We start from the raw sequence: 12,438 nt of genomic DNA, 5'->3' as shown, positions 1-12,438 counted from the left end.
CGAATAATTAAGACTGCAATTTGGTGCCCACTGGCTTAAATGAAGCAATATATCACACCGTGACTGGGATGTAAACATTTAGACAAGCACTAAATGGCATTAAAGCAATTGCTATGTAATGATCATCTGGATTTCTCCATTCTTTCTCTGTATTTCTAAGACAGTAGAAGTGTAAAGACTGTAGAGATGATAGATAGATAGATAGATAGATAGATAGATAGATAGATAGATAGATAGATAGATAGATAGATAGATCTCTGTCTCTGTCTCTGTCTCTGTCTCTGTCTCTATACATACATACATACATACATACATACATACATACATACATACATACATACATACATACACATGACTCCTACAGTGGCTAACCTGGATACGGCATGGTAAAAAAGGCACCAATAGAAGAGAATATATATGGCTCAGAGTTGAACTGTGAAATCCTTGGTGTTGTCTGATCCTGGTTATTTGCTTGCAGACATTTTGTCACCACCCATCTTCAATAGCACTGGACAATAAATGTCTACAAGCAAACAACCAAGCTCAGGAATCACTAAAGAAACATACATAGAAAATGTTGCCTAATAGTAATTCACATTTTTTCAGGCCAGTATGGCAGCTATATTCACTATTTCCCTTCCAGGTGGTTAGCTTCCCCTGCAACCCCTCCCTAATGTTTTTATTCTGAAATTTTAAGCCACATTTATTTGGTAATCAATAGAATAGTTCCTAGTGCTTTGGAGAGGAAAAACCAAATTGTACATGATTTAAATTATGACTATTTTTAATTTAGATTACAGAAACATATCAGAACTAATTGCAAAACAAGAGTATTTCTCAATAGCATATATATGTGACAGAGTAAGTCTTAAACAAAACTTTGAAACCAGGTAGAACTGTTATAGAACAGTTATAGCTGATCTCCAATTATTACCTGATTGCTTGAGGCCTCTCTAGTCTACAGGATCTTCCAGCTCTAACAAAGATGCCCTCAGATTTGCTTAATATATATCTCCCCCCCCCTTCTCTCTCGATCAACCGAAGGTTTTCATGAAGCTCCTCAATAAATAAGGCTTTGAACGCTCTGTATTTCTGCCTACTCACATCTTTCCCAATTCTGTAAGCCTTAGTATCCTTTCTTCAGCTGCCCACTGTGTAAGAAAAGACCAAATGAAACCAATGGATCTTTCTTTTTCCATCAAAAGAACTTGTTTTTACAGGTTATTTCGCTTGCCTTATTAAGAATTATGAAATGCAATGTTTAAATAGGTTCTACCATTACATCACTGATTCAGTTAACAATCTCCCAGAAGTATTTCAAACTTTCCCAAAAGGAAATAAATGCTAAACTATGAGCTCTTTTTAACCATACAACTCAATCCAATTTGTTTTGTAGTAGTTAATTAGCAGCTTTTTAAAGTGAAGTCTTATAGCAGTTTTCTTCAACCTCCAGATATGTCCCATAATTATCTGAAGAGCACCAAAATTGGGAAAGGCTTCATATTTGTTCAGAAAGTATGCCTTTTAAATATTAAAGCATGCTCCTAACCTAAGAGTTAGAAGCCAGGCACTATATGGATGAGATAATTATCCAATTTTTCAGAAGCAAAATTGTGGCTAAACTGTGGAAGGTGACATCTGTGGCAGTTAGTTTTATCCTCATGACTATATGTCTTTAAACATCCTTTGGAATTGAACACATGGTAAACTGGCTCTAACACATCTGACCAAAATGAAAAATACCCAGTCCCTACAGGTTTCCATGGAAATGTGCAAAAATATGTACATGATAAGAAACAAAGAAAGTAATTAAAGGGGATGCAAGAAAAAGCAAGAAGAATGCTGGAATTTAGTGGGAATAATCCCAGGATCTAAAGTTCCCACAATCTTTAATTTTACAGAGTCACAGGGCAATCCAATTTCAAGGATTCATTCATACCTGTTATCCAAATCCAAATTGTTGTAAAAGAAAACAAATCTGGGTGATTACAGGACCTTTGTCACTTTCATCCTGTCCTGAAAAATGCACCCAACTTTTCCCCAAGGAGTCTTGGAGTGGGGGGGGGACTAAAGAAGGTCAGCAGGGCAGATACAATGAGGTAGAAATGATGGTTGCAAGTCACTGTGACAAACTGATTTTTATTGATCGATCCAACTCTTCTCCTTTCTCTTTCTCCTCTAATTATTTCTTCCCAGTGTGTGTGTTGAAACTTGGAAGTGGAATTTGCATAGTATCAAATAGATTCTCAATCAAAATCCTGCAAATGGCTCTAAACAGGGAGGAGTTTACTGGTGGGGGCAGCAAAAAATCAGCTGCCTCCGAATTCCTGGCTACGTACCTGTTTAGAGGATCTTCCATCTGACGTCTTATCAGGTTTTCTTATCCTTCAGGCAAGAGGGAAAGAAGAAACTGTTTTGCTGGCAAATGCTCTCCGATTTTTGCAGCTTTTGTGCTTGCAAGGAAAGGGGGGCTAGCCCAAGGCAGAACGGCTGTCCGTGCTGGGAACTTCAAACTGCCTTGTGCAGGACAAAGTAGGTCTCTCCCACTCTGCTCTAAGTTTTGTTTGATTTAATCTTATCACGAGCTGAATCCGTTTACTGCGAGGACAATAATTGCTTATCAACATTTTAGCTTCTTTTCTTTTTCTCTTCCGAAAAATTATTTACTCAGAGGCTTTTAAAATGGCGCCGAGCAGGCTGGTTTCTCCGGTAATAACGAACACTTTTTGCTAATTCTCACAAGACTTCAAAAGAATTCAAAACAAAAGAGATTGCTTATCAGATGTTTTGGTTTCACAATAGAAGAATTTTACTCCTTCATTAACCTTGCTTATTTGGAAGTTAAATGGTGATGAATCTGTTGAACGGTCTTGTTACAATGTTTACTCACTGAAAGTTTTGCCAAGCCTTAACTTCAAAATAAAAGCCTCTTTACTTAAAGCTGCATATTTAGGCAATAGAGTTTTATTAACTGCAGACAGATAAATTTTGAAATGGCCTCAAAACCAAATATTAACTTGAAGTCGTCACCCTCTACTTCCAGGGGCACATCCTCAGTGCCTGGCACAAAGCTGCAGCCTACGCCCCCTGCTGGGGATGTGTTAACGAAAGAATTTTTCCTGAGTAATCTAAGCGAGGCTCTCAATGCACAGACAATTAAAATGGAAGATAAGTTTAGAGATAATAGAGAGGTGGTAAAGCAGGAGAGAAAAGAGGAAATGAAAGAAATGAAAGAAGAAATTAAAAGTGAAATAAATGGACTTAAACAGGAGTTGTATGAGAAATTTGATGCTAAGATTGATAAAATTAGAGACGACATGCTGAGTCTTGTAACTGTATTAACAGAACATATTTCTGGAGTGGAAGATACTCTAGAGGTTCTTAATGATGCCAATGCTAACTTGACATTGAAAACAGAGGTGGTGGAACAAAAAGTGGAAAATGCTGAAAAAGAAATTATTATGATACAGTACCGACAAATGGAGTTCGCATTAAGAGTAAGGGGGCTGCGTGAGGAGAAACAGGAGAACCTGAAACAGATCCTATCGGAAGCTTTTGACCGCCTGATGGGAAGACCAGGGACCAATCAAGACTGGCGAATTGACAAAGCTTACCGCGTTAACTCCTGGCTGGCAAAGCAGAAGCAGCTTCCTCGAGACATCGTTATATATTTTACTACAAGAGAGTTTAGAAATATGGTACTGCAAGCATCTTATAATACTAAGCTTCAAATTGGCGGTCAAGACCTGGCTGTTTTGAAAGAGATACCACCTCCAATGTTAAGAGCCAGGAGAGACTACGCTTTTTTGGTCGAAGAACTCAGAAATCGTCAGATACAGTATAGATGGGATGCACCATTTGGCATCATATTTACATTTGATAAGCAAAGATACCGCCTCAACTCTGTATGGAAAGCCCGAGATTTTTATTATAATATATTGAAGGCCGGACACCCTGCACCATCTGGACCTAGAGAAAGACCACAAGAAGGACAGGATAGACAGCAAACTACACAACCACCAGACAAGATGGAGCATCTCTCTTCTCTAGAAGTGCAAGGTGCTATGGAACCAAGACCTAGCCGCATGACTACTAGACGTATGGAGAAACAAGCTAAAAAGCAACAGCATCAACAATCATCGGCCATCGATCAAGGATCTACAACAACAAATCTGGAAGCAATGGGAGGAGCTAGACCTAAGGTTAAACAGGCCGTGCAGGAAGCTCTAAAAATGCTTCAACCAACCAAAGATGACAACTAAGATTTTAACATGGAATGTCAACGGACTGAACTCTCCACAGAAGAGGAAGAAAATATTTCATTATCTCAAACAGTTTAAGAACGATGTAATTTGTTTGCAAGAAACTCATATCAAATCAACTGATCAAAAATATTTGATCAACTCAAAACTTGGTCAACATTTTGTAGCTTCTGCTATGGAAAAGAAGAATGGTATAGTTGTATACTTAAGAAAAGACATGAAAGCTGAATTAATAGAAGCAGATCCCTTCGGAAGATATATTGCTTTAGACTTAATCTTAGAAGGGAAAAAGACATTACTTTTGGGAATTTATGCTCCCAATCAACAGCAAGATAGATTCTATAGAAATCTTCATGCTAAATTAGTACAGTGGGACTATAGTTCCTGTATACTATTGGGTGACTGGAATGGAGTGATAGACACTAAGAGAGATAAGAAGATTTCCCGCCTAAATACCAAGATGCGAGCAAAGTTACCCAAATCTTTCTTTGACATTATGGATGATTTTGAATTGAGAGATATTTGGCGAGAAAGAAATGCAGAGGAATATGACTTCACTTTCTTCTCGGACAGGCATCAATCCCTTTCAAGGATTGATTTTATTCTAACCACTAATGATTTGCTTTCTAGGGTCAAGAAAACAAAGATTGCAGCTAGAGTCCTTTCGGACCATAACCCAGTTTGGATGGAGTTGGGAAGGGTAGTGCAGGCAAGAAGGTCTTGGAGACTGAATGAAAATTTATTTAGATATGAAAACTATATTAATGATTGTAAAAAATTACTATCTGAATATTTTGTTTTGAATATGAATAAGGGTACATCTATGGAATTTGTATGGGATGCAAGCAAAGCGTATATGAGAGGAGTTTTGATGAATATAAATAAAACACATAGAAATAAGCAAGGGTTAAAACGAACAGAACTGGAAGAGGAAATTAAGAGAAAAGAGCTGGAGTTAACAAGGAAACCAGACGATACAAAGGTTAAGGAAGCTATTAACATATTAAAATCTCAATTTGACATGTTGATCTCTGACCAGGTAGCTACTAATTTATTATATGCAAAACACAATACTTTTTGTAATGCAAACAAACCTGGCAGATGGTTAGCTTATCAGATTAGGAAAAAAAGGAAAACTCGAAATATATCTAAACTGATTTACAGAGGGAAGGAGGTGTTCCAACAGGAAGAGATTCAAAAGGCTTTCTGGGAATTTTTTACAGAACTGTATAAAGGGGATAAAATTAATGGTTTAGACATAGACAAATATTTAGACAAGGAGAAAATACCTTCAGTTAGAGAAGAACACAGGCAAAAATTGAATCAACCAATAACCTCGGGGGAAATCCTGCAGGTAATTAAGCAATTAAAGTCAGGGAAAGCACCAGGTACAGATGGCTTGACAGCGGTTTACTATAAAAACTTACAGTTAGAAATGGTAGAACCTCTTAGAGAATTATTTAATATGATTCAAACGGAAGGTAAAGTCCCTCCATCTTGGAAGACAGCGTTTATATCTTTGATACCCAAAGAAGATCAAGATACTACTCAACCCAAAAATTATAGACCCATTTCATTACTGAATGTAGATTATAAAATTTTTACTAAAATATTAGCAAATAGGTTAATGTTGGTCATTCAACAATTGATACATACGGACCAAACAGGTTTTATACAAGGGAGACAGATGAAAAGTAATGTCAGATTAATTATTAATGCATTAGAATATTTGGGAAAGAACAACCAGATCCCTGCTGCGTTTATATTTTTGGATGCTGAGAAGGCCTTTGATCGAGTTAACTGGCAATTTCTGCTGAAGATATTGCAAAAAATGCAGATAGGAGATAATTTTTTACAGTCAATTAAAGCAATATACCAACAGCAAACAGCACAAATCATAGTCAATGGAAGTTTAACAGACTCTTTTCAAATTGGAAAAGGTACAAGACAGGGTTGTCCTTTGTCCCCATTATTGTTTATTATAACTTTGGAAGTATTGTTGAATAAAATACGGGGTTTGGATGGTTTAAAAGGGATCAAGATTAGGCAGCAAGAATATAGAGTCCGCGCTTTTGCGGATGATTTGGTCATAATATTGGAACAACCGCAGGAATCCAGTATGGTTTTAATGAATACGATTAATCAATATGGTCAAGTGTCTGGCTTTAAAATAAACTTAGGAAAAACCAAAATATTAGCTATAAATATGAATATTAAACAAAAGGAAGAATTAGGAGTGATGCTAGGATGTGAGGTAGTTAAAAAAGTTAAATATCTTGGAGTTAACATTTTAACTTCAAATGGGAAATTATATAAGCATAATTATGAACCACTTTGGCATAGCATACAGACAGAGATGAAAAAATGGGAGAAATTGCACTTATCTTTGCTGGGCAGGATAGCGGCAGTGAAAATGAACATTTTACCAAAATTTTTATTTCTTTTCCAAATGTTACCTATACTTAAAAAAGATGCGAACCTTTTAGAATGGCAGAAGGGTATCAACAAATTTGTGTGGGCAGGAAAGAAGCCGAGGGTAAAGATGAAAATAATGCAAGATGTACGTGAGAGAGGAGGATTGAAACTACCTAATTTAAAACTATATTATGATGCAGTGGCATTATCTGTAATTAGTGATTGGATTCATTTAACCAATGATAGAATATTGAACATTGAGGGACACGATCTGGTATTTGGTTGGCATGCTTACCTGTTATTCAACAAAAAATTGGATAAGAACTTTAAAAGTCATATTTTAAGAAATGCTTTATTGCGGGTTTGGAAGAAATACCAATATAAATTAAATGACAAGATACCCATGTGGGCAATTCCTAGACATGCAATTGAAAATATGAATACAGCACAAAAACAGGACAGAATTACTTACAGACAGCTTCTTACCTCGGAAAGGGGGGTATTACAATTAAAATCTTTAGAGGTATTAAAAGAGGAGAAGGTAGTTCAAACATGGTTCCAGTATGGGCAATTACAGGCTAGGTGGAAAATAGATCAAAAAATTGGCTTTATTCAAGTTGAGGATAATCTGTTTAAACAAATAAGAGATCAAAGCTTAATGCATATAAAGAGGATATATAATGTATTAATACAGATGGTTTCGGAAACAGAATTAGTTAAAGATTGTATGATAAAATGGGCTCAAAATATTGAGGAACCAATAATGTTGGATATATGGGAAAGAATTTGGGTAAGAAATGTGAAATTTACACAAGCTCAAAATCTGAGAGAAAATTTTTACAAGATGTTCTATAGATGGCATTTAGATCCTAAAAAGTTGGCTTCTATGTATCCGAATGTACAGCCTAAATGTTGGAGGTGTGGTTCTCTCGATGCTACATATTATCATATATGGTGGACCTGCCAAAAGGTTAAGGCATTTTGGATAAAAATATGGTGGGTCATGCAAAATGTTTTTAAAAGAAGGATAAAGTTTATTCCTCAGTTATTTTTACTAGGTATATGTACTGACTTTACAGTGGTAGAGACCAATTTGATTCTGCACCTGATAACTGCAGCAAGACTGTTGGTGGCGCAATATTGGAAGAAGGAAGACTTGCCTACAATCCAAGAATGGACATTGAAAGTAACAAACTTAGCTGAAATGGCTAAAATATCGGCATATCTCAAAGATCATTCAAATGAGAGATATAAACGAGACTGGAAAAAATGGATTGACTATATACAAAATAAATACGGGACTAAGAAATTCCAGTTAGCCTATGCTTAAGATCAGAAATGATTTAAACTGTTAAAAGTCAGTTCAGTAAGAAGAAGCTAAGGTCAATCTAGAATGTCATTAATTTCTTTATTTCTTTTTTCTCAATAGATTTTAGACTGTGTTAGTTAAAAATCCATACCGTGTACGGGTTCTGGGAAATCGGGGGGGGGGGAAGGAGGAGGGGGGGTGGGGGGGTGGAGGGAGGGAGGGGTACACACAACAAAAAAAAGTGTACTTCAATGTCTTAATGATTGACAAATGATGACATATTTGTGTTTTTTTTTAAAGAAAAATAAAAAAGTTCTCTTAAAATAAAAATTTCTTTCAGATACATGAAAAAAAAAAAAAAGAAACTTGGAAGTGGAATTTGCATAGTATCAAATAGATTCTCAATCAAAATCCTGCAAATGGCTCTAAACAGATCTAAAAAATAATGATTTGGGGTATTCCTTTGAGGTTCATTTTGGAAATGAAGATTGTCTGTCTCCCGCTCCTATTCTCATCCTTAAAACCTTCAAGAAGAAAAAGAAGAAAACTTTGGTTCCTAAGAAGTTATATCACCTCTTCATTGGATCATATACTGAGGCCTTCAAGAAAGTTTAGGGGCTGAATGTACCCACTATCATTCAAAGGTTGCCTACTGTCAAAGCCAAAGATAAGCAGGTCATCATGACTGGGCACTCCTAGATGATAGAGCTACTAGTAAGAAAGAGCCAATGATATGCCAGTAGATTTTTTCTACTTCTGGACTCTTAGTACTATATTTAGTAAAATGGTAGATACCATGAGTCTATCATTTCTGGGCTAAACTGAAAAAAAAATAGTTTTCGATTCCTGAGATTTTTTTCTTTGAACCTGACCCAGACTCATTAGAAACGTGGAAGTTGGTTGGGTTTGTATTTTCCTTTAGTAGAGATTTATTTTACAGAAGGAAAGCTTAGAATGCAATCTGCTTTATCTTTTTTCTATTGTTTTTATTAAAGCTTCTGCCTTCTATTTATGCTCTGCCAAAGCCTTGACTTTTTCTTTGCCTTTTCTGCTTATTTGTTCCTGGCTGAGCTTCTTGTGTTCTCTTCTCTTCCCAATCTTTGCACCATCATAGGAAATGACTGGAAGAACTTTTCCCTTTCACTAGTCTGAGGAAAGGAAATCAATGTGTCTCTCTCCCATTTTCCTCACCTGCTGCCTACTTTCTGATTGCCTCTTCTCTTCAGAACTGCTTTAGTTTGCTTCTTTATTTAGACTAGGTTTGGACCACGGTTGAAATGCTACTGGTTCACACTGGTTCAAGCGAACCGATAAGGACGTTTGTTGCTAGTTCTGCAAATTGTTGGTTAAAAAAAGCTTCCAGGTATCATGCGGCTCAGCTCCCCTCCACCCCCGCTTTTTAAAAGCATTTTTTCCTGCCTATTCACCTGAACTGGCAGGAAACAAAATGCTTTAAAATGTGAAAAAAAAGCTTCCCGTGATGTGCGACGCACAGCTGATCGGCATGATCATTGGAAGCTTCCCCACCCCGACCCCCACGTTTTAAAGCATTTTTTCTGCAAGTTCGGGCGAATAGGTAGTAAAAAATGCTTTAAAAATGTTTTAAAGTTGGCCACAGCCACCAGTGACATGACCCACCATCACCAAGCCACGCCCAGAGAACTGGTGGCAAAAAAAATTACATGTCACCACTGGCCTGGACTGTATATATTCAGCCTCTTCCTCATAAGTTCTATGGCAGCCATCTTGCCTCCTGCCTGCATCTTGATTGGCAGTTGCAAATTGATTGGCAGATGGATCATCCTGAACAAACATGGATGAAAAGGAAGCAGCACTGTGCCTATGAATTACTCAGGCACTCTGTCCTCCCCCATCATCTTTACAAGTTTGATTGGGCTCCCACTCCTCAGGGCAGCTTTCATTATTTTAAAATAATATATCCAAGATCTCTTAGCCACCACAGATTAGCTATTCTTTAATATAATTATTAACAGCAATTAAGTTATTAAGAAAAGTATTTGCATAGGAGCAATGGGAACATATCTCCAAAGCAAAGTAATTTGATAGCATGTCTGGTGTCAGTGTATCTGAATCCTTTTATGTCTGGCTGGTCCAATAGCAATAGCAATAGCAGTTAGACTTATATACCACTTCATAGGGCTTTCAACCCTCTCTAAGAGGTTTACAGAGTCAGCATATCGCCCCCACAGTCTGGGTCCTCATTTCACCCACCTCGGAAGGATGGAAGGCTGAGTCAACCTTGAGCCAGTGAGATTAGAACCACTGAACTACAGATAACAGTCAGCTGAAGTGGCCTGCAGACTGCACCCTAACCACTGCGCCACCTTGGCTCTTCAATGACCTAATCTCTACAGCTCAGTGACGTGCAGTCACTAGAGGCAGGGGAGGCGGGGCCTCACCAGTCTCCTGAGGAAAAGGAAACAATTTTTAAAATAATTAAAAAGGCCAAGGTAGTTGTTCCCAGACTCTAAGTCACAGTGACTCTGAGTCTGCTTAGTGCAGTTAGTAGGAGGAGGCTAGAGAACTATGGGCCTCCTTTGCATAAGGAATTTTTCGCCTTTTAAGAGTTAACCAAGGGTTAAAAAGTAAAAAATTCCGTATGCAAATGAGGCACGTGATTCTCCCGCCTCCTCCTGCAGAGGGCACTTTGTTTAGAGCCTATTATGACCTAATCCCTACAGCAGTACCCTCTGCCTCATCCCCATCTGCTTCAGTTTCATGCTTCCATTCTAGTGATACCAAGAATTAATTATTTCATAAACTAACTAAGCTTCCTAAAGCATCCAACTCATCAATGACTCTGGATGGCATACAAAGTTCCAAATAACAGTCCAATATAAAAGCCAATAAATAAAAGATGGGAAATAAATGTTAGGCATGTGCTAATCTAATTGTGGCACACACCCCACCTTATCTCAAGGTTCATGTGAAGGAAAGCAGTGTTAGGCAGCTCTGGCACAGATGTTGTTGCACAACAGAGAGGCAGAAGAATAGCACAAAACCTCCAATTACTCTCAAAAGTCTAATATCAGTCCCACGATCTCAGATCTAGTTATCTGCAGCATAGGTCAGGAAACAATGTAGACATGGCTCTTGTTCATCTGTTGCTTTAGATGCTCGGCAGATAGTGGAATCCCCTGGGATTTGGTGTCTTCTCTTTGAAAGAGAGCACGAGACTTGGAAGATTGATGTCAGCCTTATGAGGAACACCAGACAGAAAACACAATGAGATGACCTAATTCTACTTTGTTGAAAAGCTACATGAACAGCATCTTGTAAGTCCTAACAGCCCCTAAACTAGGGCACATCTCTTCTGACCCTCTAGTCCTCCCACATTCTTGCTGCAGGCTCAGCTGCCTTTTATTTGATCATTCGCTTGGTCATGTCCCTTTGCCTTGTGTTCCAAGGTCATTCTCACGTTCTATTACAGTAATGCTGTATATCTGATTTTGCATCTGCAAACTACAACATTTTCTCCAGTTTGGCTACATTATGAAAAAAAGCTCTTTTCAGCAACTAATGGGGCCTCAAGGATACAGATTGCCTTGTTTAACTACCAGTTGCTAAACAACAATTCAAAATTATGAGAAAGCCTACAATGACCTGTCCTCAAAGTTATGACTGCTACTTCCTCCCAATGAACACATGATCACATTTCAGGTACATGGCAACTAGTTCACATTTACCACCAGTATCAACAGTCAGTCCATACTCATGCTACTTTGGTTGTTGGTTTCTGACACTTTTCGCTCATTAAATGGAATGAGCAATTCAGTTAACAACCACCATTACTCAAGTCAGATCACAGGGTGATCCACTTAACAATCAAAATGACTTACAACCCAAATTCCAAGCTAAATTGTAGTTATTGTGAATTCTGTCCCAAACCCAACTGTATCTTTTGGAGTAGCGGGTGACATGTTTCCTGGATATATTTGAGGTGGTCCTCTCAGAATATGCTGTATTTTTCAGTAAATGGGAATATCTATGTGAGAGTTAGAAAAATTTCCTCCACAAGCAGCCTTTTTTTTTTACACTAATGTAAGAGAATCCCTACATGGGTTTAGATTCATAGACCTGTTGTTATTATGGTATAAAAAATACAATAATTTATTGCAGGGTGGAGATGATTCAAAACTGTGATCTCTTTAGTGTATTTATCAATATACCACAGGATATTTTTGCTGAACTTGTGGCCTAGTCTCTGCATTTTTATGTTGGAATGTGGTTATTAGCAGCATTCCTCTTGGTTGTCTTGCTATGTGTTTCCGTAACAGTGTGTGATGGTGCTGTTACTAGAACATTTTCTGACCTGGATTTGAGCTTCCAAAAGACGACCTCCAATTGTGGTCAAAATCAATTTGCAGTTTCACATACCTGCTAGAACCTGTGCATATATTTAACTAAAGTTAATGAAGAGAAACTGTATAA

The sequence above is a fragment of the Thamnophis sirtalis genome, unplaced genomic scaffold (assembly GCF_051295495.1).
Source record: "Thamnophis sirtalis isolate CommonGarterSnake01/CBP01778 unplaced genomic scaffold, rThaSir2_p1.2 scaffold_1, whole genome shotgun sequence".
Classification (NCBI taxonomy): Eukaryota; Metazoa; Chordata; class Lepidosauria; order Squamata; family Natricidae; genus Thamnophis; species Thamnophis sirtalis.
Note: the sequence above shows the minus strand (reverse complement) of the source record.